The 25,184-nt window shown below is 36.3% G+C and overlaps 1 protein-coding gene and 1 pseudogene across 1 annotated transcript in view; both read left to right on the top strand.

The window, feature by feature from the left end:
• DPP10 (dipeptidyl peptidase like 10) overlaps positions 1-25,184 on the top strand; it is a 1,393,698-nt gene that overhangs the window by 249,926 nt on the left and 1,118,588 nt on the right. The gene's annotated exons all lie outside the window — the stretch shown is intronic.
• Positions 621-25,184, top strand: part of LOC125094931 (nucleophosmin-like) — a 96,198-nt pseudogene continuing 71,634 nt past the window's right edge.

A 25,184-nucleotide genomic window follows, 5' to 3' on the forward strand; every position in this document is an offset into this window, starting at 1 on the left:
TTATTCTTGCACATGAAAGTTGGAATTAAAAGTGATCAACATGAATTTAGAAGAATAGTAATTTGATCTAATTAAAAAGTCACATTGCATAGAATGTTATATAAATACATCCTTTGTTGCTGCATGTATTAAATCCTTATTTTCCAGTAGAGTCATCTTAAGTTCACTATAATATTTGAAGGCCATGGAGGTGCTTTTTAAGTAGATTTGAGTTCTCCAATTTAAATATTATCAGTGATACTGTTACAATTCCTATGGTGGATAGTGAATAATGACATTTTGTGAAAGTTACATTATCAACTTTCTTGAGAAGCAGAAATATCATCACTAAATTTTCATTAAATATGTGTCTTTTTATTTGTTGCTCCTAAATAGTTTATTATGAAATAAAAAATAAAACAAATTATAATTTTATGCTGCAAAACAAGGAAACAACCATTATGGCAACAGACAGAATACTCTCTCATTTGCTAAGGCAGGACTTCTTGGCTTCTATTTCCCACTCAAATTTTACATATGCACTTCCAATATTTCCTACATTTTCCACAGCCTTGCAGACTGACATCTTGGTGGCTTGAAGTTCTCAGGAAGTTCAAGTGAACTTGGGACTGGCTATGACCATGGTGAAGTTAGATGGTGCTCGAAGTGGGTCCTCAGGGGGCAGCACCAAATTCTTCTACCCACTCCACAGAGATTTGAATTATTTCTGAGTGTGCTTCATTTTATCAGCAAGAGCCCAGCATCTATGCCTTAAAGAGTTAAGTTAAAGCTACGTTGAATTTGAAAAATGTTGGGAAAAGAAGAAATGTATTGATGTTTGTCTTTAAACTTAACCGCCAGTTAAAGTGAGAACTCCGCTCCGCCAACCTAAATCCCTCACGCGCTAAGAGAGATCACAGGAGAAACTTACAGTACAAAGTGGAGAACTCCCAAACCTATACCAGATCATTGAATTCAACTATTTAAAAAAATAGCATTGTTAAAAAATGAAAATTCTGGAACACATGCCAAGTCAGAAAGACAACTCATGTAAATTGGACCTGTCCCAAACTAGGACATGTGGTTAACCTGTGCATGAGTCACCACCAGTCCTTCTGAGTTACTGCCACTCACAGATGATTTATCTGATACATATGTAAAATATTTGTTAATTTCACTACTTTCCAATTTAATTATCTCAGCTTTCATTTCCATACTAATTACATTCTTTATATATGTTCTTAAAATATCCTTCATGCTTTTGTAGTTGTTGGATATCATTGGAATAACAATGTGAGTTAAATACTTCAAAATTAAACCCAAACTCAACAAAATGTGATGCTCGCTCACGATTCCCACCACCCATTGTGGGTATGGGCAGAGCTAATGTATTTTGCTATGGAGCATAGGTTTTTTTCATATGTGTAAAAGTAAATAATAGGTAATTAGAATAGAAGCTTCTTGTTTTAATGCTATTGAGTAAATTATACAAAACATTCAAGGTGCCTTGGTGATTCAGTCAGTTAAGCATCTGTGTTCAGCTCAGGTAATGATCCCAGGTCCTGGGATTGAGCCTCACATCTGGTTCCCTGCTCCACGAGGAGTCTGCTTCTCCTTCACCCTCTTCCTCTCCTCCCTGCTCATGCTGTCTCCCTCTCTCTCAAATAAATAAATAAAATCTTTAAAAAATTATTAAGAAAATTCAACTTACATGAATTTACTTAAAAAGAAGATTGAAAGAATATGACCCATCACAGAAATGCTCAACTATCAATCTGTGTCCCAGAACTGAAAACCAGAGCCTTTAACTGCAGGGAGAATATTGGCTGACTTCTTATTTCTGTATTGAATAACCAATCCCACTCTTCTCTGATAGAAATTGTATTATGTTTCAAGTTTCAAAATTCAGGCCTTTCATTACTTATTCTCTCCTCCATGTTTTTATCTCAACTTGTAGCTGCATGTAATGAATCATCACCATGTTCTCTTATACATGCTTGTTTATTTTCTGTATTGTATGAGGTTCTGTCTAGGACAAGGTCATGTCTTATTCCTTATATTTAAACATCCACTTAGTGTGATTTAAAATGGAGTAAATAACTCGAGACATGTTTGTTGAAAAAAATGTCAAGTTTGCACTCATTTTCTGGTCATAACTTTCCTATTAATCACCTCAATGATTGCCATTTTAAAAATTCAGAATAATTTATAATACTGAAAACTTTATAGATTCCAGTGTGACAGCTGGATTCCTAATAACTGTCCTTGAGACAAAAACAGTATCGAAAACTGTTCTGATGACCATCATACTTTTAAATAAATATATAGGCCAGCAGAATTAGTGTTATTTTTAAATACCAGTAATACACGTTTTTAAGACCAGTAGTTCAGCCTGTAGTAATTGGTGTACATATATATTTCTAGCGGCCTGATAATAAATATGTTGTTGCTAAAGGGGACTTTGGTATTGTGGGTGAGAGGATGGTTTTATATCAACAAATGAGCTGCATCTTTCTGCAGAAACTTTGTCTCTCTCATATTACAGAGTGTCAGATTCAGTGTTGAGTTGTTGGCACTATAATATCTACAGCAATTTTCACATGAGAGATTTTATAAAATCCTTTCTTGATTCTGCTTACTACTGACACAAAAGAACTGTTTAATTGAAGTACTTAAAATGAAATATTTAGGGGCACCTGGGTGGCTCAGTCGGTTGTATGACTGAACCTTGGTTTTGGCTCAGGACAAGATCTCAGGGTCCTGGGATGGAACCCCACATCCTTCTCTCTGCTCAGCATGGAGACTGTCTCTCTCCCCCTCTCCCTCCAACCCCCCTCACACATTCTCTCCAGATCAATCAATCAATCTTAAAATTATTTAGTAATTTGTCACTTAGGCTGCCTTTAAGCCATCAACATTTTTGGCACATGAAACAGGCTTTCTCACATAAAAAGGTCCATTTTTAAAAAAAATTATGAAGAACATAGAGTGTTCCAGGGAGAAACCCTGTGTTAAAGCATCTCCCTTTGTCAATGTCATTAGGTTTGCCCTAAACCTCCCATTTAATGTCTGCAAAACTTGAAGAGTGTCTTTAAGCACAAAATCTACACATGCCAACATACAGAACACATGGCATTTCTATTTCAAGGGAAAATTGTGTTTATCCTATTACCTGTCATCATAATACCTGTCTGAAATGTTGCTGAAAGTCATACATCATCTTAGAAGTAAATAATTTTCTTGATGTGTTGTAGAAAAATACATCAATACAGAGAATGCTGATGGTGTGATTATAGTAATTATCACATGAAACAAGGATAGTTACTACTATTTACTTCTGTTCTAATTCATCATAGAGCTAGTGAGAGTCACAGGGAGGATATACAAGGTGAAATAACATTAAGGAATTTTTGTTCACTGCAAGTGAAATGAATAAAGGGCTTTGAAGTAGATTTGATTTACAGGTTTTTTTTTTTCTGGCTAAACTCTAGGGCAAATTTTAATTACCTATATTATGGTTTTGAGAGGGATTAAAGTAACTTTCAGCTAGCAATAGTATTATAAATAGTCATCTAAAAGATGAGATAGACTTTAAAATGTTTAAAAATTTTCCAGAAGTTATCATTTGTGTTGTTGATTATCATTTTCTTTTATTAGATCCTGGATTATCCAGAGGCAGAAATCACTGTATTTGTTTTTCTATCCTGTGAACCAAAGTGGTGTATGGAACATATTGGTATATGGAAAGCAATCTGTGTGTGCTGGGTCTCACTCATGTTGATGTGTGAGAGGTGATTGTTAGATTTTTCAGGAATTGGACAACCTGGTGTTGCATTAGTAGCTTGACCTCAGGTATGGTGGGAGCATTTAAGCATAGAATTGGGCAGGGAGAAGACTTTTCTCCAGAGAGCAGATTGTTAAACACTTACTGGCAGACCACTAGAAAGCTTTCAAGAAATGAGGAATGAATGAAGAATGAGTGATTGATTTTTTGAAAATAGTGATAATCTGCAATAATACAAAGAAATACAAACTACTCATGAAATAGACACACAACATTAGATTCGGTATTTGTAATCTGGTGTCAGACAGGCTTCCCATTCTAATGTGGGCTCTAGCACTGATTGGTTGTATATTGTTACACAAGAAATTTACCTTCCTTGAGGTGGAAGCTTCTTCCACCATGTGGGGATACAATGAAAATCTGTACCCTGGAGGAGGGCCCTCACTTGACCATATTGGCACCTCGGTCTTGGGCTTGCAGCCTCAAGAACTGTTTTGAACTTAAAAGCCAACAAAGAGCATCACTTTAAAGTGGATAATGATGGAAATGAACACCTGTGTTCTTTAAAAACAATCATGTTAGGGGTTTGTGCGAAGGCTGAATTGCACATTGTTGCAGCAGATGCATTAAATCATGAAAGCAGTCCAGTTACATCCCACTGGCAGCTTTGAAAATGTCCAGACAGCTGGTGGCTTCCCTCAGGGCTTTGAAATAACACCACCTGTGGTCTCATGGTTAAGTGGGTTCAGGGTCTGTGCCTATTAGTGGACAGCGCTTAGTGCTTGTAGACAGAGATGCAAAGTCTTGTGAAGCCCCTAAGTATGCTTGGAAAGTGATCTGCTCTTGGAAGTGACAGCAAGTTTCCACAGGGAAAAACAAACAAACAAACAAACAAACAAACAAACAAAAAACCCTTGCAGCTGATAAAGATGAGGATGATGAAAATAATGATGATGATAATGATTTTGATGAGGAAGAAGCAAAGGAAAAGCTTCAATAGATAAGTGTAAGTGTGGGGCGCTTGGGTGGCTCAGTGGGTTAAGTGTCTACCTTGGGCTCCAGTCATGATCTCAGGGTCCTGGGATGGAGGCCTGTGCCCAGCTCCATGCTCAGAGGGAAGCTCCGTGCTCCCTCTCCCTCTGCCCTCCCCCCACTCCAGCCCTGCTTGGGTGTGCTCTCTCGTTCTTTATCAAATAAATAAAAATAAAATCTTAAAAAAAAATAAATGTAAGTATAATACTCCAGTCAAAAATGCACAAAAATCAAACCAGAGTGGAAAAGACTCAAAACAATTAGCACTAAGACCAAAAGGCGAAGAATCCTTCAAAAAAAAACAGCAAAAAACTCCTAACACACCAAAAGAATCTAGTTATGCAGAATACATAAAAACAAAAATGCAAACAAATATAGAAAAAATGGTGGCTCTCTTCCTAACTTGGAAGCCAAGTTCATCAACTATGTGAAGGGTTGCTTCTGGATGACTGACCTGGGAGCTTATTCAATACTGTTGGCAGTTAAGGAAGTCTCTTAAAGGAAATATTTTAGATAGTTTTTATAATTTTCCATCTTATTTCATTTCTGTAACAGTTGATATATTGCTGTCCTTTTTATAATGCAGAGTGTGAACTTTCCCTACCATGTCTGATAAATATTGTCTAGGTCCCATTGCCAAAATGTGTTGTCCAAATGTCTGCTTAGTTTTTAAAAATAGAATTTTGTCTTTGCTTGGTTTTAGATACATGTGGAATGTCATAATCAGAGTGCTGGTCAAACAAATGGAAATGGTAGGGAGACAAAAATATACATATTAAATAAACTCAGTATTTTAATAAAGTAAAAGAAAATAAATGAAGTTTAAAGTAACTGGTTCAATGGTGTGTGTGTGAGAGAGAGAGAGAGCAAGAAAAAGGGAGATAGAGATGGGGTAATAATGTTGTTCACCATATAAGAGTATAATGGAGATTGCCTAAAATTTATGAGATTGAATCATAGGGAATAGATTTTGTTACACATCAAAAACAGTTCATTATTTCTTATGATTGACTTCTGTAGTAGGTGTGCAATAAATATTGGAAGAGAGACAGAAGGAAAGAGAAAAAAAAGTTGGTTAGGAAGAAAGAAAAAATAAAGATGCTATCCAAATTTCATTCAATAAATTTTTTTCACTGGGTCCATACACATCCTGCCCAATCATCCAGTTCACTACTATGGTCGGTGACTTACGCAACAAAAACTGATGTTCACACAATCTGATGTAAGGTATTAAAAAGCCCCTAGAGATGCCTTATGGACTGTGCAATATATGTTGACATGTGTAATGTGTATTAGTATATTGTAATCTTTTGAGAATGATGATCCATTTAGACTGTATTTTGGGGACTAAGTTAAGAAACACTTTTTTTTTTAAGATTTTATTTATTTATTTGACAGAGAGAGATCACAAGTAGATGGAGAGGCAGGCAGAGAGAGAGAGAGAGAGGAAAGCAGGCTCCCTGCTGAGCAGAGAGCCCGATGCGGGACTCGATCCCAGGACCCTGAGATCATGACCTGAGCCGAAGGCAGCGGCTTAATCCACTGAGCCACCCAGGTGCCCCAAGAAACACTTTTTAATCTATGTGGCTAGCTAACTCCTTTCAAAAAGCAGTATGAGTCTTTTTTTAAAGAAAAATTTCCATCCGTACTGAAGTTTCAAATAGCTGTATATCAAGGGAAACATATGTAAATATTAATTAGAGTATAAATCAGTTCATGCTGTGCATCCTGTTCTGCAGAATGTGTTTCAAACTAACAAATATGCCGTGTGTTATCTTTCTCTTGAATGCAGAGAGATCCATCTCATTTCTTATTTTTATATAATATTCTGTGGTATGGATGAGTCAAAGAAGACTAAATCAATCTTCTCTCACTATCAGCTTTTGTGAACACTGCAGCAGTGTATGTGCATGTATACGTGTGTGTGTGTGTTCATATATATATATTTTATATGTATTTACACAAACATATAAATATCTGTGTATATGCGCACACTATTACATATGTAGACACACACATTGTGTTAATACCTGGGTAATATATATATATGATAAAGTCCTGGAGTTGGAAGTTTGGAAGTTGAAAGCTTCAGTTTGGCTAGATATAACTGAATTGTTCTCCAAAGAGGTTGTGCTTAGACTTTCTGCAAAAAAAAGTATTTTCTCCATTTATTGAAAAACACTTCATAAATCATCTCTGGAATATTTTCAAGTTTGATGTATGAAGAAACTTTAATTAATTACTTGCACTTATTTAATTAACTATATTAATTTAATTAATTTAATGTACTTAATTAATTACATTAATTGATTATCAATGAGGCTGATCACCTCCATGTGTATTTATTGCTATTTCATTTTTTTCCCACATTTTCTCCTTCATATTTTCAGCTCACCCTTTTTTTTTTTTTAAGATTTTATTTATTTATTTGACACAGAGAGAGAGATCACAAGTAGTGGCAGAGAGGCAGGCAGAGAGAAAGGAGGAAGCAGGCTCCTTGCTGAGCAGAGAGCCCGATGCCATGCAAGGTTCCATCCCCGGACCCTGAGGTCATGACTTGAGCCGAAGGCAGAGGCTTAATCCACTGAGCCACCCAGGCGCCCCTTCAGCTCACCTTTCTATTGGAATATAAGGCATCTTTTTAAAAAAATATATTTGTCAGTATGCTCCAAATAATGTTTACATTTTTGTTTTTCCTTAACTTTCTCTGTGGTGCTTCTTACTGCCAACATTTTAAAATTTTATGTAGTGACGTCTGTCACTACTTTCTTTAAAGATTTATATCACCCACACACATCTATCAATCTCCCATTTTCCAATATTTTATATATTTTTTTAATATTTAAATCTTAGATCTCTAGGGAATTTATTTTGGTGAAGTGAGTGAGCACTGGTTTATTACCTAATAAGTTATCCCAAAGACACTTATTGAATAATCTATGTTTCCCTTTTCCATTTGAAATACTTGCTTTCCTGGGGAGAGAGGTCAGATGCCTGAGGAGTAGGGTGACCCTAAGTTTGCCTCCTCTCTCCAATACAGCTAGATATTTATCAAATCATTCTGAAGACTTAAGATATCTGTTGAAATAATTGAAATACTTGTTTTCCTATATTCTGATTATCAATGTATCTTGGGTATATTTAGTGTATGCAAAATTATTTTCCAGTGGCTATTCTGGTCTTGCAACTACAACATCCTGTTGCAATTTTGGTTGTTTTTATTATGTATTTTAATATTATTTAGGACAAGTTTTTTTTCATTACTCTGTACGTGTGTGTGTGTGTGTGTGTGTGTGTGTTATTTATCTGGCTATACTTAACATTTTCTTTTTCTAGATAATTTTCTTTTTAGGATTTTATTTACTTATTTGACAGAGAGAGAGAGAGAGCACAAGCAGGGGGAGCAGCAGGCAGTGGGAGAGGGAGAAGCAGGCTTCCCACTGAGGAGGGAGCCAGATGTGGGGTTCGATCCCAGACTCCTGGTATCATGACCTGAGCCGAAACAGATGCTTAACAGATGAGCATCCAGGTGCCCCTCTAGATGAATTTTTAAATATTTTAACACATTGCAAATTTAAACAGAGACAGACACACAGATGCTCACTCATTGTAATTTTCACTGAGCATACACCAAATTTATGGATTGGTTTAGAGAGAACTAATGTGATACAAACTGAATTTCTGTATTTCTCCATTTATTTAAACTTTTCTTCTTGCTTCTGCAGAGTTTTGCAGGCATTTTTGAAAGGTATTTTCAGGTGTTTTGTTTTGTTTTGTTTTACTGTTGCTGTTGTGAATGAGATATTTTTTAAATTGCATTTTCTAAACTGTTATTATTTGTGTACTGTAAAGATAAGGGATTTTTATATCATTTTTAGCTTTGGCACTATTTTGAAATTCCTCACCATTTCTAATGCCTTTTTTAGTACTTTCTCCTGGGTTTTTCTATTTTTGCTACTGTTTTCCACATATTACATATTGAGTACTTTCCCTCTGTCTCTAGTCTAATGGCATTGGCAAACCATTCCAAAATACTGATGGGAAAAGCAGGTATCTGTATCTTAAACCTGACTTTGATGACAAGGCTTTTAGGATTTCACCAGTAAACAGAGCATGTATGGGCTGGTGAGATGCGTTCCATGTGTTTATCAAGGTACGTGATCCATCAGCTCCTAATTTCTTACAGTATTTTTTTTTTAAGATTTTATTTATTTATTTGTCAGAGAGAGAGAGGAGCAAGAGTGAGCACAAGCAGACAGAATGGCAGGCAGAAGCAGAGGGAGAAGCAGGCTCCCTACCGAGCAAGGAGCCCGATGTGGGACTTGATCCCAGGACGCTGGGATCAATACCTGAGCCGAAGGCAGCCGGTTAACCAACTGAGCCACCCAGACGTCCCCAGTATTTTTTTTAAAATGTATTGAGCATTTATTGCAACTTTCTATGTACTTCCCGCCCACTGTTTTTTAGAGAGTAGTAATCACATTTCTAGTCAAATTTGGAATATATATCTGTTGGTTCCATTTCTCCGATACTTTAAAAGGTGACTAAAATTGATTTTCTAATATTTTGTTTAGAATTTTTATGTAGATTTATATAAGTAGGAGATATTTGTAATTTTCTTTCTCAGTCCTATCTTCTAAGTTTTCCTAAGGGTACTGTTATGATTATAAAAGAGGTTTGGAAATATTTCTCTCAGTTTATAGCAGTGGTTCCCAACCCTGCCTATAGGTTAGAATTTTATTTTATTTTAATTTTTTAAATTATTACATACAATTTTTTAAACTTTATTTTATTTTTTTCAGTGTTCCAAGACTCATTGTTTATGTATCACACCCAGTCCTCCATGCAATAGGTGCCCTCCTTAATACCTACTACCAGGCTCACCCAACCCCCCATCCCCCACCCTTCCCAAACCCTCAGTTTGTTTCTCAGAGTCCACAGTCTCTCATGGTTCACCTCCCCCTCCAATTTCCCCCAACACCCTTCTCCTCTCCTTCTCTCAATGTCCTCCATGTTATTCTTTATGCTCCACAATTTTAAAAACCATAAACATTTAAAAGTTACTCAGGGCCTGGGCCAACGCCAGATCACTTGCACGGAACTGGGAGTATCAGTGATTTCAGTGTAATGTAGTCTCAGATTTCTTCTATTTTTTGCCTTATGTTGAACACAGATGCCACCATTACTCATTCTTTCCAACCAAGCAGAATAAGGGAATCAGCATGCATCTGTAAGCAAACCAAGCATCTTCTATCTTTCTTTGGAACAAAACTAGAAGAGGTTACTCAAGGTATTGGCCATTTGGGATTTTCATTAGGTGTGTGACCCTTTCTTAAGTGGAAATTAATGACATTAAAGGTTTTTTTTTATTTTGGGGGTGTTTTTTGTTTGTTTGTTTGTTTTTAGATAGCTGTAGGGAAACAGTCTCTTTGATAACTTTCACAATGTTTTTCATTCTTGCAAAAAGCACTAGAATCAGCTTAAGAGCTGACCTCAAATTCTTCTGGAAAAATCAAAGCCAAATAAACTCACCATTCTTAACATCCCTGTTTCCCTCGATCACTCTGAAAGATATTCAGCCTCTAGAACCATCCACCCATTTGTGTGTTCATGTGTCCACCTGCTCTAACATGCTTCACCAAACTCAATCCTGTTTTTCTCACTCTACATTTGGTTACTCTTTGTCATGGAGAGATTCGATGTAACCCAGTGTCATTGTATTCTCAATCACTTCACTGGCACTGTGATTTCTCTCTGGCCTGATCACACTTTCTCTGTGCTTTCTCAAACTAAGACTTGTGATTTCCCAACCCTATGTCCCTTGTGTAAGGATTTGAACAAAACACTTCACATTCTTACATATACCTCAGTAATTTGTCACCTTTATGTAAAAAGTTCTGCTCATCTGGGACTTTAATCATCTGCTAACTACCCCTTACCTCTCCTCTCTTCGCTGCCACCTACAAACTCCCAGGCATCTCTCCCTTCAATTCATTAAATATTTTAGCTTCTAGTTGATTGCCTTCATTCATGCCAAGTCCTGCTACGATCACCCTGTGTGATACCTCATCACAGAACCCACCCATTCAATCTGACCTCCTCAACAACGATCTCCATTTTTATTTCAGACTAATCATCCTCATCGATGACTGCATGTTTAAATTTTCTTTCTCATGTAACAACTACATAAGTCTAAAATTTTACATTTAGACATTCTACTTAACTTCCTGTCCTTCCATCTGTCTACTGAATTACATCTTTTTCTCTATCATTTGTCTTGCTTCTTCACATCAGATGCATAAGTAAATCCTATTGGTTCCACCATTTTACCTCTCCTGGACTTCTTCAGTAGTCTCCTATGGGCTCCTGTCAGCTTGATTTTTTGCTCCTCTGCTTTTCTTAGAGACTAAATCAGATCCTGTCACAACCATTTTATCACCCACCATGAGCCACCTGTTGCAAATAGGATAATATCTATACTCTTCAAAAGCACTGTACAATCTGTTCCCTACCGACCTCTTAGATCCTATTTCCTACCACTCACCTTTAATCACCATACCCAGTTTATAGGGATCTTTCTATCTTCTCCCTTTGAAGAAGCCAAGCTTAGTTCAGCCTCAGGCTTTTGTACCTTTTTTTTTTTTTTTTTTTTCCCTCCTGCCCGAAACATCTCTCTCACATCTTTGCTTGGCTGCCTCTTCTGCATTATTTAGATTTTAGCTCAAATGCCTCCTTCTCAGAGGGTTCTGTTAAAATACTCACCAACCACTCTCTTTCCAGCAAGTAGTTTTTATTTTCCTGCATAGTTTTAGTCCTCTGAAAACTTATATTTTTCTCTTGTTTACATATTTAGTTTACGTATTTATTTCTGTGCTTCCCACTAGACCATAAGGCCCATAAGAACTAGAACCTTTTTCTCGGTCTCTTTTGTCACAATATCCTCAGCCTTAGAAGAATGCCCAGAATATAGAACATTCCTATTAAATGTCTGCTTGAAAAGAAAGCATGGGAGAGAAAAAACTTTTTCACCCACCCTTTGCACCTCTTTACTTCACTCCCATATGCATTTTAGGCTTTGGGGCTCTTCATTTGACTCCTGTCCCATACGGGATGCTCTGAAATAGGACTATATTTGTACCCATCTGCGAAATCTGCAGGATTCGTCCAGGATCTTGTTATCTCCTGCCTGCACCTAGCCTGCAAAGCACTGTTGGGGAAAATCACCCGGCTGCCCCTATGCTGCTCTGTGTTCTGCCGCTGCACTGTCATCAGTGCCTTGTATCTCCGTCTCCTCCCTTTTATTCTTTTCACCTGAAAGGAGGGAAGACCCGTCTTCTCTTTTATGTAAGATGAATACCTTCACTCTCCTCTGGATCTCTCTTTCCCCAGATTCCTCAGAGCCCTGCACCAGTACATATCTCCTTTCTTGGGCTCAGTGGCCGGTGATCTCTTCTTAATACTTACTACTTCCTACTGTTCATAAGCTTTTGAACTTTAGATCTCCGTCATCGCTCATCCCTACGTTTTCAGGAATGAACTGCTGTCCACTTCTATTTTCTCCCCATGCTTCCCCACCTAGTACACAGTAAAGGCCCCACAGCACAATGTTGATACTATAGTTCCCCTGTGTAGAAAAACCTTTGATATTATATCCATCTATTGCACGAGGTCCAGATCCTTTGTCCTGGCCCCCACTTACTACACGCATACATCTTTTCTTCCTTCCTTCCATTCTTTCTCCTCCTTTTCCTGACTAATTCTCCTACCTTCTATCCATTGATTCAACAAAAGCTACTTAAGTGCCTTTCATGAAGTTAATACTCAGATTTGAAATTAATTATCTAGTACTAATAGATACGTTCTCTTGGAAAAAAAAAAAAACAAAAAACAAAAAACAAAAAAACACCACCACCAAACACTAGAATTAGGACATATCCTATTTGGTCACTGCCTCTAGGCTATCTCTTAAGAGGTATTAATTGTTATCAGTTAGTGGGAATCCTTTCAAATACCTATTCACTTAACAAATTCCACAGCATGATTTGTGTTGTGTTTTTGTTTTCCTCTTACTTTGTTTTAATTTTTACATAAATTAAATTATTATGCAAGAACTTTTAGCACTTTTTTTTTCACTCAACAGATTTTGGAGAGTTGGTAATTATCGGTATACATATAAATCTGACCATTCAACAGCTAGCATCCGGCAGTGTAATGTTCATTTAGTTCACCAGCTTAGCTTATTTAGCTACTCCTCCATTAGTGGGCATTCAGATTATTTTTCCTTATTATTCACTTATTTATTTTTATTATTTTATTATTATTATTATTATAAATATATAATATTTATATAAATAATATATAAATATATAAATAAATGATAAATTATAATAAATTTATTATAATAAATTTATTATTATTATTCACTTATTTATTCACTGAAAAAGTGAACATTGCTACTTCTAGCTCCTGGACATATGTCTCTTGGTTTTCTAGGGTAGATATGTAGAAATGTAATTTCAGTGACACAGGGTGTACAGAATTTAGAACTTGTGGATGCTACCAAATTGTCTTCTATGTTGTCTACATTAATTTATATCTTCACCATCACAATATAAGAATTGACTATTCCTGTACATTCTTACTTGCCAAATTTGTTTTACTAAACTTGTATGTTAGCCGTTCTCATAGGTAAAAACAAACAAGGGAAAAGTATCTTTGGTAATAAAAGTTTTTCACGTTTGGGTTACTGGAAAAGTTCAATATCTTTGCATATTTTATTGGTGATTTTTATTTCGTTTCTATAATGAGACCATTTATAGTCTTTGCCTTTTGAAACTGAACAATTTTGTCCGTAAGAATTTTACTTTTTAAGATAATAATCTCGTTAATATATGCTGAAAGTACTTTCAGCTGTCTCACTTAAATTTTAGCCTTATTGTTTTGTCAGTCACATTTATCTCTGTTTTCTATGTGGAGAGTGCTTCTGAATTTTACATCTTTCTCTACTCTTAAAGGCATACATATATATTTTTCTATCATTTTTTACTCATAATTTTTAATCCTCACAACAGTACTATGAAGAGGGCACTCTTGTTTTTTGCTGGATCATATGGTAGTTTATTTTTAAAGAGTTTATTTATTTATTTGACACAGGGAGAGAGATCACAAGTAGGCAGAGAGGCAGACAGAGAGATAGAGGGAAGCAGGCTCCCCACTGAGCAGAGAGTCCGATGCTGGGCCAGATCCCAGGAACCGAAGATCATGACCTGAGCTGAAGGCAGAAGCCTTAACCCACTGAGCCACCCAAGGGCCCCTATTTTTAAGTTTTGAGGAATTTCCCTACTGCCTTTTTCATTGCAGCTGTAAAATTTACATTCCCATCAACAGTACAAGAGTTCCCTTTCTCTACACCCTCACCAACACTTATGGCTTCTCTTTTAATACAAGTCATCCTAACAGATACGAGGTGGTATCTCCTTGTGGTTTTGATTTGCATTTCCCTGAGGATTAGTGATGTTGAGCATCTTTTTATATACCTGTTGATCATCTTTATGTCCAAATTGACATTTGGAAAATTGTCAGTTCAGGTCCTCTGCCCATCTTTAATGTGATTATTAGTCTTTTGCTATTGAGCTATATGGGTTCTTTACGTGTTTTGGATATTAACTCCATCCCTAATACATAGTTTGCCAATATTTTCTTTCACTCCACAGGCTGCCTCTTCATTTTATTGATTGTTTATTTTTCTGTACATAAGCTTCTTAATTTTACATAGTCCCATTGGTTTCATTTTCTTTTCGACCTCTGCACTTTTGTTGCCATAGCCAAACCATTATCAAGGAGATTTTTTCTATGTTTTCTTCAAGTCTTACATTTAAAACTTTAATGTATTTTTTTTAAACTTTAATGTATTTTAAGTTAATTTTTGTGAGTGGTGTATGATAGGAATCCAGTTTTGTTCCTTTGTATGGGGCTATCCAGTGTCCCAACACCATTTATAGAAAAGGCTATCATTTCTGCATTGAGTGTTCTTGGCTCTCTTGTCAAATATTAGTTGACCATATGTGTGTGGGTATATTTCTGGTCTCTAGATTCTGTTTTGTTGGTTAGTGTGTCTGTTTTTATGCCAATACTGTACTGTTTGGGTTACTGTAGCTTTATAATATCTCTTGAAACCAGAAATTGTAGTGTTCCCTGCTTTGTTCTTTCTCCAGATTGCTTGGCTACTTAGGGTGTTTTGCAGTTCTACACAAAATTTTAGGATTTTTTTTTTCTGTGAAAAAATGTCAATGGGATGTTAATAGGGATTGCATTGAATCTGTAGATCACTTTGGTTATTATGTAAAGTTTAAAAATTTTAAATCTTCCTATCCATGGACATGGATTTGCTTTGCATTTATCTTTGTCTTCTTTAATTTTTTCATCAATGTCTTAGAGCTTCAGGGTACAAATCTTTCACTTCCTTGGTTAAATGCATGCCTAAGTACTGTACAGTTTTTAATACTATTGTATTTTATTCTTTATTTCTCTTTCAGATCTTTTAGATCTCTTTGTTAGGGATAGTAATGAAACTGACTTTCATATGAAGATACTACATCTTGCAAATTTAATGAATTCATTTATTGTCCTAACAGTTTTTAGGTGGAGTCTTTTTTTAAAGATTTATTTATTTTAGAGTGAAAGAAAGAGAGAGAGCAAGGGGTGGGCAAAGGGAGAGAGAGAGAGAACCTCAAGCAGACTCCCTTCTGAGCACAGAGACTAATACAGGGCTCAATTTCAGGATCCTGAGATCATGACCTGAGTTGAAACCAATACTTGGATGCTCGACCAGCCGAGCCACGCAGGCACCCCTATGGTGGAGTCTTTAGTGTTACCTTTATATAAGATTGTATCATATGCAAACAGAGACAATTTTACTCTCTTTTTCCCTCTTTGGATGCCTTTTATTTCTTTTGCCTGTTCATTTGCTCTGGTTAGAACTTCTAGTACTCGGTTGAATAGGAGAGATGGAAGTGGTCATCCTTGTTAACCTGATTTTAGAGGAAAAACTCCAACATTTATTGTTGAGTACGTTGTTATGTATGGGTTTGTCATTTATTACATTGATGTATGTTCCTTCATTTTTTTTTATTTAAACTCATTAATTCACATAGAACATATTATTAGTTTCAGATGTAGAGTCCAGTGAGTCATCAGGCTTATCTATCACCCAGTTCTCTTTACATCCTATGCCCTCCTTAATGCCCATCACCCTGTTACCCCATTCCCCATTCCCCTTCCCTCCAGCAATCCTTAGTTTGTTTCCTATTATTAAGAGTCTCTTATGGTTTGTCTCACTCTCTGATTTTGTCTTGTTTAATTTTCCTTCCCTTCCTCTATGATCTTCTGTTTTGTTTCTTAAATTCCACATATGAGTAAAACCATACAATAATTGTCTTTCTCTGATGAACTTATTTCATTTAGCATAATAACCTCTGCTTCCATTCACATCATTGCAAATGACAAGGTTTCATTTTTTGATGGCTGAGTAATATTCCAGTGTGTGTGTGTGTGTGTGTGTGTGTACACACATACACACCACATCTTTTTTTTTTTTTAAAGATTTTATTTATTTATTTGACAGAGAGAAATCACAAGTAGGCAGAGAGGCAGGCAGAGAGAGAGGAGGAAGCAGGCTCCCTGCTGAGCAGAAAGCCCGATGTGGGGCTCAAACCCAGGACCTGGGATCATGACCTGAGCCAAAGGCAGCGGCTTAACCCACTGAGCCACCCAGGCGCCCCCACACCACATCTTTTTTATCCATTCATTTGTCAATGGACATCTGGGCTCTTTCCATATTTTGGCTATTGTGGACATTGCTGCTAAAAACACAGGTGCATGTGCCCCTAAGGATCACTACATTTGTACTTCAGGATAAACACCTAGTAGTGCAAATTCTGGGCCACAGGGTAGCTCTATTTTCAACTTCTTGAGGAACCTCCATGCTGTTTTCCAGAGTGGCTGCACCAGCTTGCATTCTCACCAGCTGTGTAGGAGGGTTCCCCTTTCTCCTCATCCTTGCCAACATCTGTCATTTCCTGACTTATTAATTTTAGCCATTCTGACTAGTGTGAGGTGGTATCTCATTGTGGTTTTGATTTGTATTTCCCTGATCCCAAGTGATGTTGAACATTTTTTCATGTGTCAGTTGGTCATCTGTATGTCTCCTTTGGAAAAACATCTGTTCATGCCTTCTGCCCATTTCTTCAATGGATTATTTGTTTTTTGGATGTTAGTTTGATAAGTTCTTTATAGATTTTGGATATGAGCCCTTTACCTGATAAGATATTTGCCAACGAGGTATGTTCCTTCTATACTCAAGGTGTTGAGAGTTTTTATCATGAAAGGATGTTAAATATTGTCAAAAATTTTTTCTGCATCTATTGAGAGGATATGACTTTTATCACTCATTTAATTAATGTGTTATGTCATGTTTATTTATTAGTATATGTTGAAATATTTTTGAATCCCAGTAATAAATCCCACTTGATTATGGTGTATGATCTTTGTAATGTGCTGTTGAATTCAGGTTACTAGTATCTGCTGAGAATATTTGCATCTATATTCATCAGGGATATTGGCCTGTAGTTTCCTTTGCTTGTAGATACTTATCTGGCTTTGGCATTAGGGTAAAGTTGGCCTTGAAAAATGAGGTTAGAAGTATTCTATCCTCTTTAATATTTTGGAAGAATTTAAGAAGGATTGGCATGAGTTTAACTATCTGGTAGAATTCACTGGTGAAACTATCTGGTCCTGGGCTTTTCTTTTTGGGAAGTTTTTGAAAACTGCTTCAGACTCCTTAGTTGTTATTGATCTGTTCATATTTTATATTTCTTCAAGATTCAGTTTTAGAGGTTGTATGTTTCTAGGAATTTATTCATTTCTTTTAGGTTTGTTGTTCATAACTGTTCATAGTAGCATCTTGTAATTCTTATTTCTGTGGTGTCAGTTATGATATTTCCTCCTTCATTTCTGATTTTATTTATTTAAGCCCTCTCTTTTCTTTTCATGGCTGGTCCAGTCAAAAGTTAGTCAATTTTATTTATTTATTTTTTAAAGCAAAAACAAAAATCCGACTCTTTGTTTTATTGATTTTTTTTTTCTGTTGTCTTTTTTGTCTCTACTTCATTTATTTCTGCTCTAATTTCTATTATTTCCTTTGTTCTGCTACCTCAGGACTTAGGTTATTTTTTTTCCTATATTTTAAGGTGTAAAGTTAGTTTATTTATTTCAGATCATCCTTTTTTCCTACATGTAAGTATTTATCATTATAAGTGATTGTGATAAATGATGGCTGGGAGAGCTTGAGTTGACCATAGGGCCCTTCAGGATCTCTGGGGTTGCAGATGGGATTGTCTTCTGCTGGGTCCCCGGGTTATCAGGTCTCTTGTCATATTTTGGCTGTGAGGGGACCCTTACAGGATCCCAGTGATACAGGTGGCAATGTTTCCTATCATGTTCCTGTATTAGCAAGACTGTTCACCGACTGGCTGAAATAGTCCAGAGCCTAGTTACAGGGCCCTTTCAGAATCCATGATCCAACCGAATTTTACAGCCTCACCTCTAGCGGTTCCCTGACTGTGGCTGAGAAGGGCTAAAGCTGGTTCATGGGTCACTTCAGGGTTTATAGTTGGGACCAAGTTCCGAATGCCTATTACCCAATACACACATGGGTGGGGTAACTCCTCCCAAGTCCCTTGGCATGTGGTGCTCGTGACAGGACCAAGACAAATGGGTCTGCAGCCAACCAAGTCCATAGGGGCATAGAACTGTTTCTAGCCATGTAGGTGGAACTTTACATGTCAGCCACTTGGGGGCAAGCCTGCCTTCTCAAAATGGCTCTCTCCAGTCTTGAAATGCACTGGGGTTCCACAGTCTCCTACCTGGCTCCTCAAACCCCAGGAAGGCATTTTTACCTGTGGATGAGTGCCATATCATTGTTGTTCATAGACTATGAAAAAGAGGGAGGACATCTTACTTGGCCACTTGACTGGCATCACTCTACCTTTGTGTATTTTTGTGTGTGGTGAGTGAAAAGCATTCATACTTATATTTATTTTCCAAATAGGTATCATTTCAATATCATTTATAGAAAATTACATTTATATATTTTCTATTTATTGGGATAGTAGGTAATACTTAAAAACAGACAATAAAAGCACTTGAAAGTGGGGTTAATGGAAATGATATGATTATCATATTTTCTTTCTGGAATACAAGTTTCCCCTGTGTGTCTTTTTTTTTTTTTTTCCTTCCTACCTCTCTCTCCAATTCTCCCTACAAAGACATGTTTGATGGATAAATTAGGTAACTGTTCTTTGCATGACTGAATTGTTTGTGTTGATACTCAGCAATTGCATATTTATGTCAACACTTTCTGATTATGTTCCATTTGTAAAATTTGAAATCACAAGCTCTATCCCAGCTTCAGGAGATAACAGATGAAATATGAGGCAAAGAAATGGGAAGGATGTCATGCTGATTACTTTCTAAAAGACTCAATTTGTAGGCTAGTGAGAACCCATATCTTTCCCAGTTGACCTTTCTTTTTACACTTTTTGTACTCTTTTTCTTCTAACACAAAAATTATTGTGGGGATTTGTGGGAGGTGGTTTGATTCTCAGAACTGCATATGTTACTTTGTGTAATTTATAACAGCTCTCTGCAAATAATTTATTAGTGCTTGTTGTTAAATGCCCTGTGAAACATCTACCAGTCCGTACTCTCACAAAAATATTGAGACCTTTCCTGCATATGCAGATTCTTTCTTAATTGCATTTATTCCTGGTACTAGGATATTCCCAACAGTGATGTCAAAAAGAATGGTATCAGCCCTTCCCTTGTTCTAGAGTCCTCTCAGCTCCAACAACATCTTTCTATTGTATTACCTGCTGTTCAGTGAATTATTAGCCATCTGCTACCAGCTTAGTACTGTGATTTAAGTATTGTATCAGGCGGGTACAAAGGGTAAGAAGATGGATGTAACACTCTTTCTCAGTAGGCCACTTAATTTGCTTGACATATTATACCTTGTAAATTCCTGTGTCTGTCAACACACCCTCTCTATCCCCAACCTAGCCTGAAAGTCTGAGGTATGTTGTTCATTTTAAATCCTTCCCTAGCTCCATACAGTGTTTAGGATGGGCAAATAGTTTCTAATTCACAAGTTCATTCAGGTCCTTAGGTAATGGTAACTGACAATGGTAGGGAAAACCTGAGGCCATGAATTTGCTACTCAGAATCATCCAACAGGGAAGATTTGGTGACTGATTTGGTTTCCACTTTTGTTATCTTTTTCTAGTATCATGTTAAAAACATTGCTTTACATACATATAACATTTTCCTATTCTACAGGATACATTCATTTAGTTATAACAAATTTAGATCATATTTTTAAAATCTGCCCTAAAAGTAAGTTCATAAGTGAATTTATTGTATAACAATACTAGAATCTATGAGTACTCATGCTTGAATTTCTTGAATTATGGTTATATTCCACTGTAACATGTCAAGAAACAAGGGATCTTGATGAATTAGTTAGACTTGTACGACTGAGAACAGGTGTCTTGCTTTAGTTTGAGCTTAAACTTGGAAGTCTTTTATTTTATCTTGCTAATAATTGAAGGCTTTCATGGAATATGTTAAAAAATACTAGGGGGTCCCTGGGGGGCTCAGTGGGTTAAAGCCTCTGCCTTCGGCTCAGGTCATGATCCCATGGTCCTGGGATCAAGCCCCGCATCAGGCTCTCTGCTCAGCAAGGAGCCTACTTCCATTCCTCTCTGCCTGCCTCTCTGCCTACTTGTGATCTCTGTCTGTCAAAAACAAACAAACAAAACTAGGAAGGAAATTTTAAATAGAAGAAAAATAACTTTTATGATTCTATCTGAGTCACCACACTGTTAACATTTTTTATGTACATTGTATTTTTCAATGTGTATGTTTTATAATACAATTAAAAATCATACTGAATAATGTATATCCTATTCATTTCACTTATCATTAAAATATAAGCATTCTCTGATGTTAGTATACTCTTCATAACATTATATTTTATGGATTTGGAATATTCAATTAACTGAATGTGTTTACTTCACTGAAGCGTTCCTAATATGGTACATTTTCATTGATTTCCTGTTTTTACCATAATCAACAATGCCCCAATGAATGACACAATATATTTTTGATTATCTTATTTTATCAGAAGTTAGTCTCAGAGCAAAGGAAAAAGTATTTTAAGGTTATTACTAAAACTTCTTTTAAAATAAACTAGTGAGTGTTACAAGATATATCTGTGCAGTGTAGCTTTTCAACTTTGTTATTTTCTCAAATAAACGAGTCATGTGGGTGTTGGCAATGAAGATCCCATTCTGGCAGGTAATAAATTTTTAAATGACTTTGTACTCTCAATGATTCTGGACTTTGGATATCTCTTGTTATGATAGGTACTCCGGAGGAAAGAAAAATATAGAAAAGTTTTTATTTTCGAGGACAGTCGATTCAGTAAAATGCAACATCAGATTTCAGACAACATACTGCATAGTATGCTTATTGAAATTTCTCCTAGAAAAGATGGAACTAATAATTTTGAATATAATTAATTTTACTTTACATCCTATAAACTTTAGGTAGTAGTAGCAACTATGCATGCTTATTGGAAACTAAAAAAAATAAATTCTTCCTATCAGTGTATTTTTCTGATTTTAAAGTTAGTGTAACCCTTCACTCTGGATGACATTTACAGCATGTTCATAAGAAGAGTCCTTACAGAAGTTTTTTAACACATCAGCAGGTTTTCCAAAGACCTAACCTAATCTTTTGAAATTCGAATAATTTTCTTTTGAGCTATCTTTTTATGATCCTCCCACATCAGTTTCCTGATCTTTTCCTACTAACTCATCTAGTTCTGTTGGAAAGTCATTTGCTAATGGCTTTGCATGCGGCTCTTCAACCCCACTTCTATGAAATCCTGCATTGTTTGCAGATATGTGAAGTTCCTTAATTTGACCCAGTTGCACTAGTACTTTAAACATCTGATAGGTTTTCTGAGTGACAAATGGGAAGGGGTAGCTGCTGGGGAGTAAGAGGGAGGACTGTTTGAATGGGAATGGATTTGGTAAATTGTCAGTTATTTAGCAAACGTTTTTGTATTATGAGTCTTAATCACCATGGTAACTTTAGGTTTAAGATTGGATATAAAGAGTCACATGTGTGTTCTGCTCCTAATGCACAATCTGTCCTTTTAACCTGGTGTCAGAGTTTATAGTTCACCATCAGGAGTGGACAATTTGATGGAGATATTCTTCACATCAACCATGAGGCTTATTAGCTCTATTGAAAACAACATTCTTGACATTGGCTTCACATTGGAATTGCCTGGGGAAGTTTTAAAAAATACCAACACTCAAACCAAAGTCAAATAAATTAAATTAGAGTTTTTAAGGGCAGGACCCAGCCATTCATATTTTTAAGCATCCTTTTAAAAGAGAAAACATGACTACGTGTTTCCCATCTTCTGGTGGGAATTCTTCTAAAAATCTGATTAAACATATTTGGGGGATTTGGTGCCTGAGAATTTGCACTTTTAATGGGTCCCTACGTGGCTGTGATGTAAGTTGAGTGGGAGAATACTTGGAGACAATGCTGACCTGCACAGACAAGAAATGGTGTATAAAGAGGTAGATTAATATTAACCTATGGACTGCAATACTCAATAATTTCCACTTTCACTTTTTATTTTCCAATTAATATCATCAAGCATTTTTAACTTTCCATAAGACATGGCTACTTCTGCAGATAACAACTAAAGCTACTTAACACGCCAACTTTACTTATTTTATGGAAAGCACAACTGATTATAAAGGATTTCAAAACAACTAATCAAATATTGGTGTACTGGTATATGACATTTTAGAATTACTTACACAAACACACGTACACACACACAGTGTCATAGCCATAACTCATAGAATATTTACCATTAAAAACATCTTTATATCAGTGCTTCTGTAACTTCACTGTGCGTCCAAATTATCTAAAGATCTTGCTAAAATTCCTGATCAGTTTCTAATGCATATGACTGAAACGAGGCTTAAAAATCAGCATTCCCAACATGTTGGCAGGTGTTGCCAGTGCTGTTAAACTGGACCAAAATTTGAGTCAGAAGGCTCCAGGCTATCTGTATGTATGTCTCTCTCTCATAGGACTAGATCCCCCAGAATGGATCATTCTCTTGAAATTGACCCATTATAATTTCCCCTTTAACGATATGATTGAAAAATCCAATTACTATGTATTCAGGACCTCCCATGGACAGAACATTTTAAATATCAAATATCAAACACATGACCTTGTTTACAAAACCCACTTAACTGAGGCCCAGAGAGAAAGATACTTTGCCCAAGGCCACAATCTGAATCCGTGGGTCAGATTTTTTTGTTTTTTATTTATTTTTAATTTTTTTTTAAAGATTTTATTTATTTATCTGACAGAGAGAGTGAGAGAGCACTAGCAGGGGGGACAATGGGGAAAGAGAGGGAGAAGCAGATTCCCTGCCTGAGCAGGGAGCCAGGTGCGGGGTCAGTCCCAGGACCATGGGATCATGACCTGAGCCAAAGGCAGAAGTCCAACCATCTGAGCCACCCAGGTGCCCCGGTGGGACAGATTTTACGCTCACTTTTGTGTGGTCCCCATCCATCAGCTTAGAGTTTTGGAGTCTGTCATCTAACTAAACAATGTTACCTAGTTCTGGCTTCTCTACCCCCTACCACCTCCTTCAGCCTGACTGTTCAACTTGGTTTTTGGGTAATGATCAAAGATGAATGTGTAAACTTTATCCCCGCATTACATATTGCACACTGCAGATAGCTGTCTAGACAAGACTGTTAATTATTGCCATCATTCTGGAATAGATAAGCCAAAAGCAGAATGTAGGGCTGTTGCTGCATATTTGTATTATACATATTGCCCTTCTGTATTCCAGTCCTTTTATACTTACTGGTTTTGAACTTCGGGTGGGAAAACGGCAGTTAACCTTCACCTTTAATTTTGAATGAATAAAGTCAAAGAAAGAAATGACAGTTACTTGAAGGTTGAAATAGATCTTATAGTGTCTCTTCTAATGGAAAAATAGCATTTATTGATTTCCTATCCTGTGCTGGGAATTATGCTGATGACCACATATGTAGATTATGCCACTCAGTCCTCATAAGATGCTAAATCAGGGTTTATACTGTACAGATGAAACAATTGAAAATCAAGGGTTAAAAGCCTGCCTGCAGTTAACAGCTGCTAAATGATGGTGGCAATGTTTGTCTTCTTAGTGAATCAATACTGTTAAAGGAGTATAGTGTTTGTTTCTACATAAACTGCAGATAACAATTTGGAATACATTAGATGAATTTGTAATATATTGTGCTAAAATGGATCTGTTTTTACTTTGGAGCAAATGAAAACATGTTAATCTGATGATCACTGCAATAACTCTAGCCTGATTGAGATTCGTGAGAGTCGTCATTTATGTGAGGAAGATAAAGTAACATTTTGCAAAAGGCACATCCAACCACCAATATTTTTACATGTGATTTATAAAGTGAAAGCTTCCTAAAATAAAAGATATGGACTGTTTAGCTTCTTGTATTTTAGCGTTTGTAATAAACTTTGTCATGATAAATGAATCACATTATACTGATTAAGTTTTTGTTGTAGCCAGTTATCATTTTACTTTCTAAGCCCTTATGCTTGAGAGTGAGAAACAAATGGTTTAATTACAATGATAGGGAATACGTTTTCACTTCCAACTAGTAGCCATGATGATTTTAAAAAAGCAGGCGTGATTCAATGCTGACTAACTTCTCATTCATGATAAAGCCATGAATTTATCATAAAGCCTGTGTTTGTCCTGCTATTTCTAGATGAGGTCCATTTTACAAATACCTGAACGGTTTTTCTTTTTTGTTGTTATTGTCACTTTATTTCATTTGTCCTGAAAATTGTTTTCACACTAGTCCTGTATTCCCACAGGAGTTATTTGTTACAGCTATGGGAAAAGTTTGGAACTATACTAACCCTGGATTCCACTATTTCACAAGCTAAAGATACATTGGTTGACCAATGCATGCGTGTGTGCTGACAAATGGTTCTTTCTCCTCTCTTTTCTCCCCACCCGACCTTTATTTCATTTCTACTCATGAATTGTAATTATTATTTGCAGAAGTTCTCTACTAGATTTAAGTCCTTGAGGACAGCATTTTTTTAAATATTGGAAACTTCAGTTATCACACAATGGTGCCTACTCAGTAAGCTCAGTAAATATTGGTAGAATTAATAACTATTAAATACCTATGCAAAAAGT

Source organism: Lutra lutra, chromosome 3 (assembly GCF_902655055.1).
Source record: "Lutra lutra chromosome 3, mLutLut1.2, whole genome shotgun sequence".
NCBI lineage: Eukaryota > Metazoa > Chordata > Mammalia > Carnivora > Mustelidae > Lutra > Lutra lutra.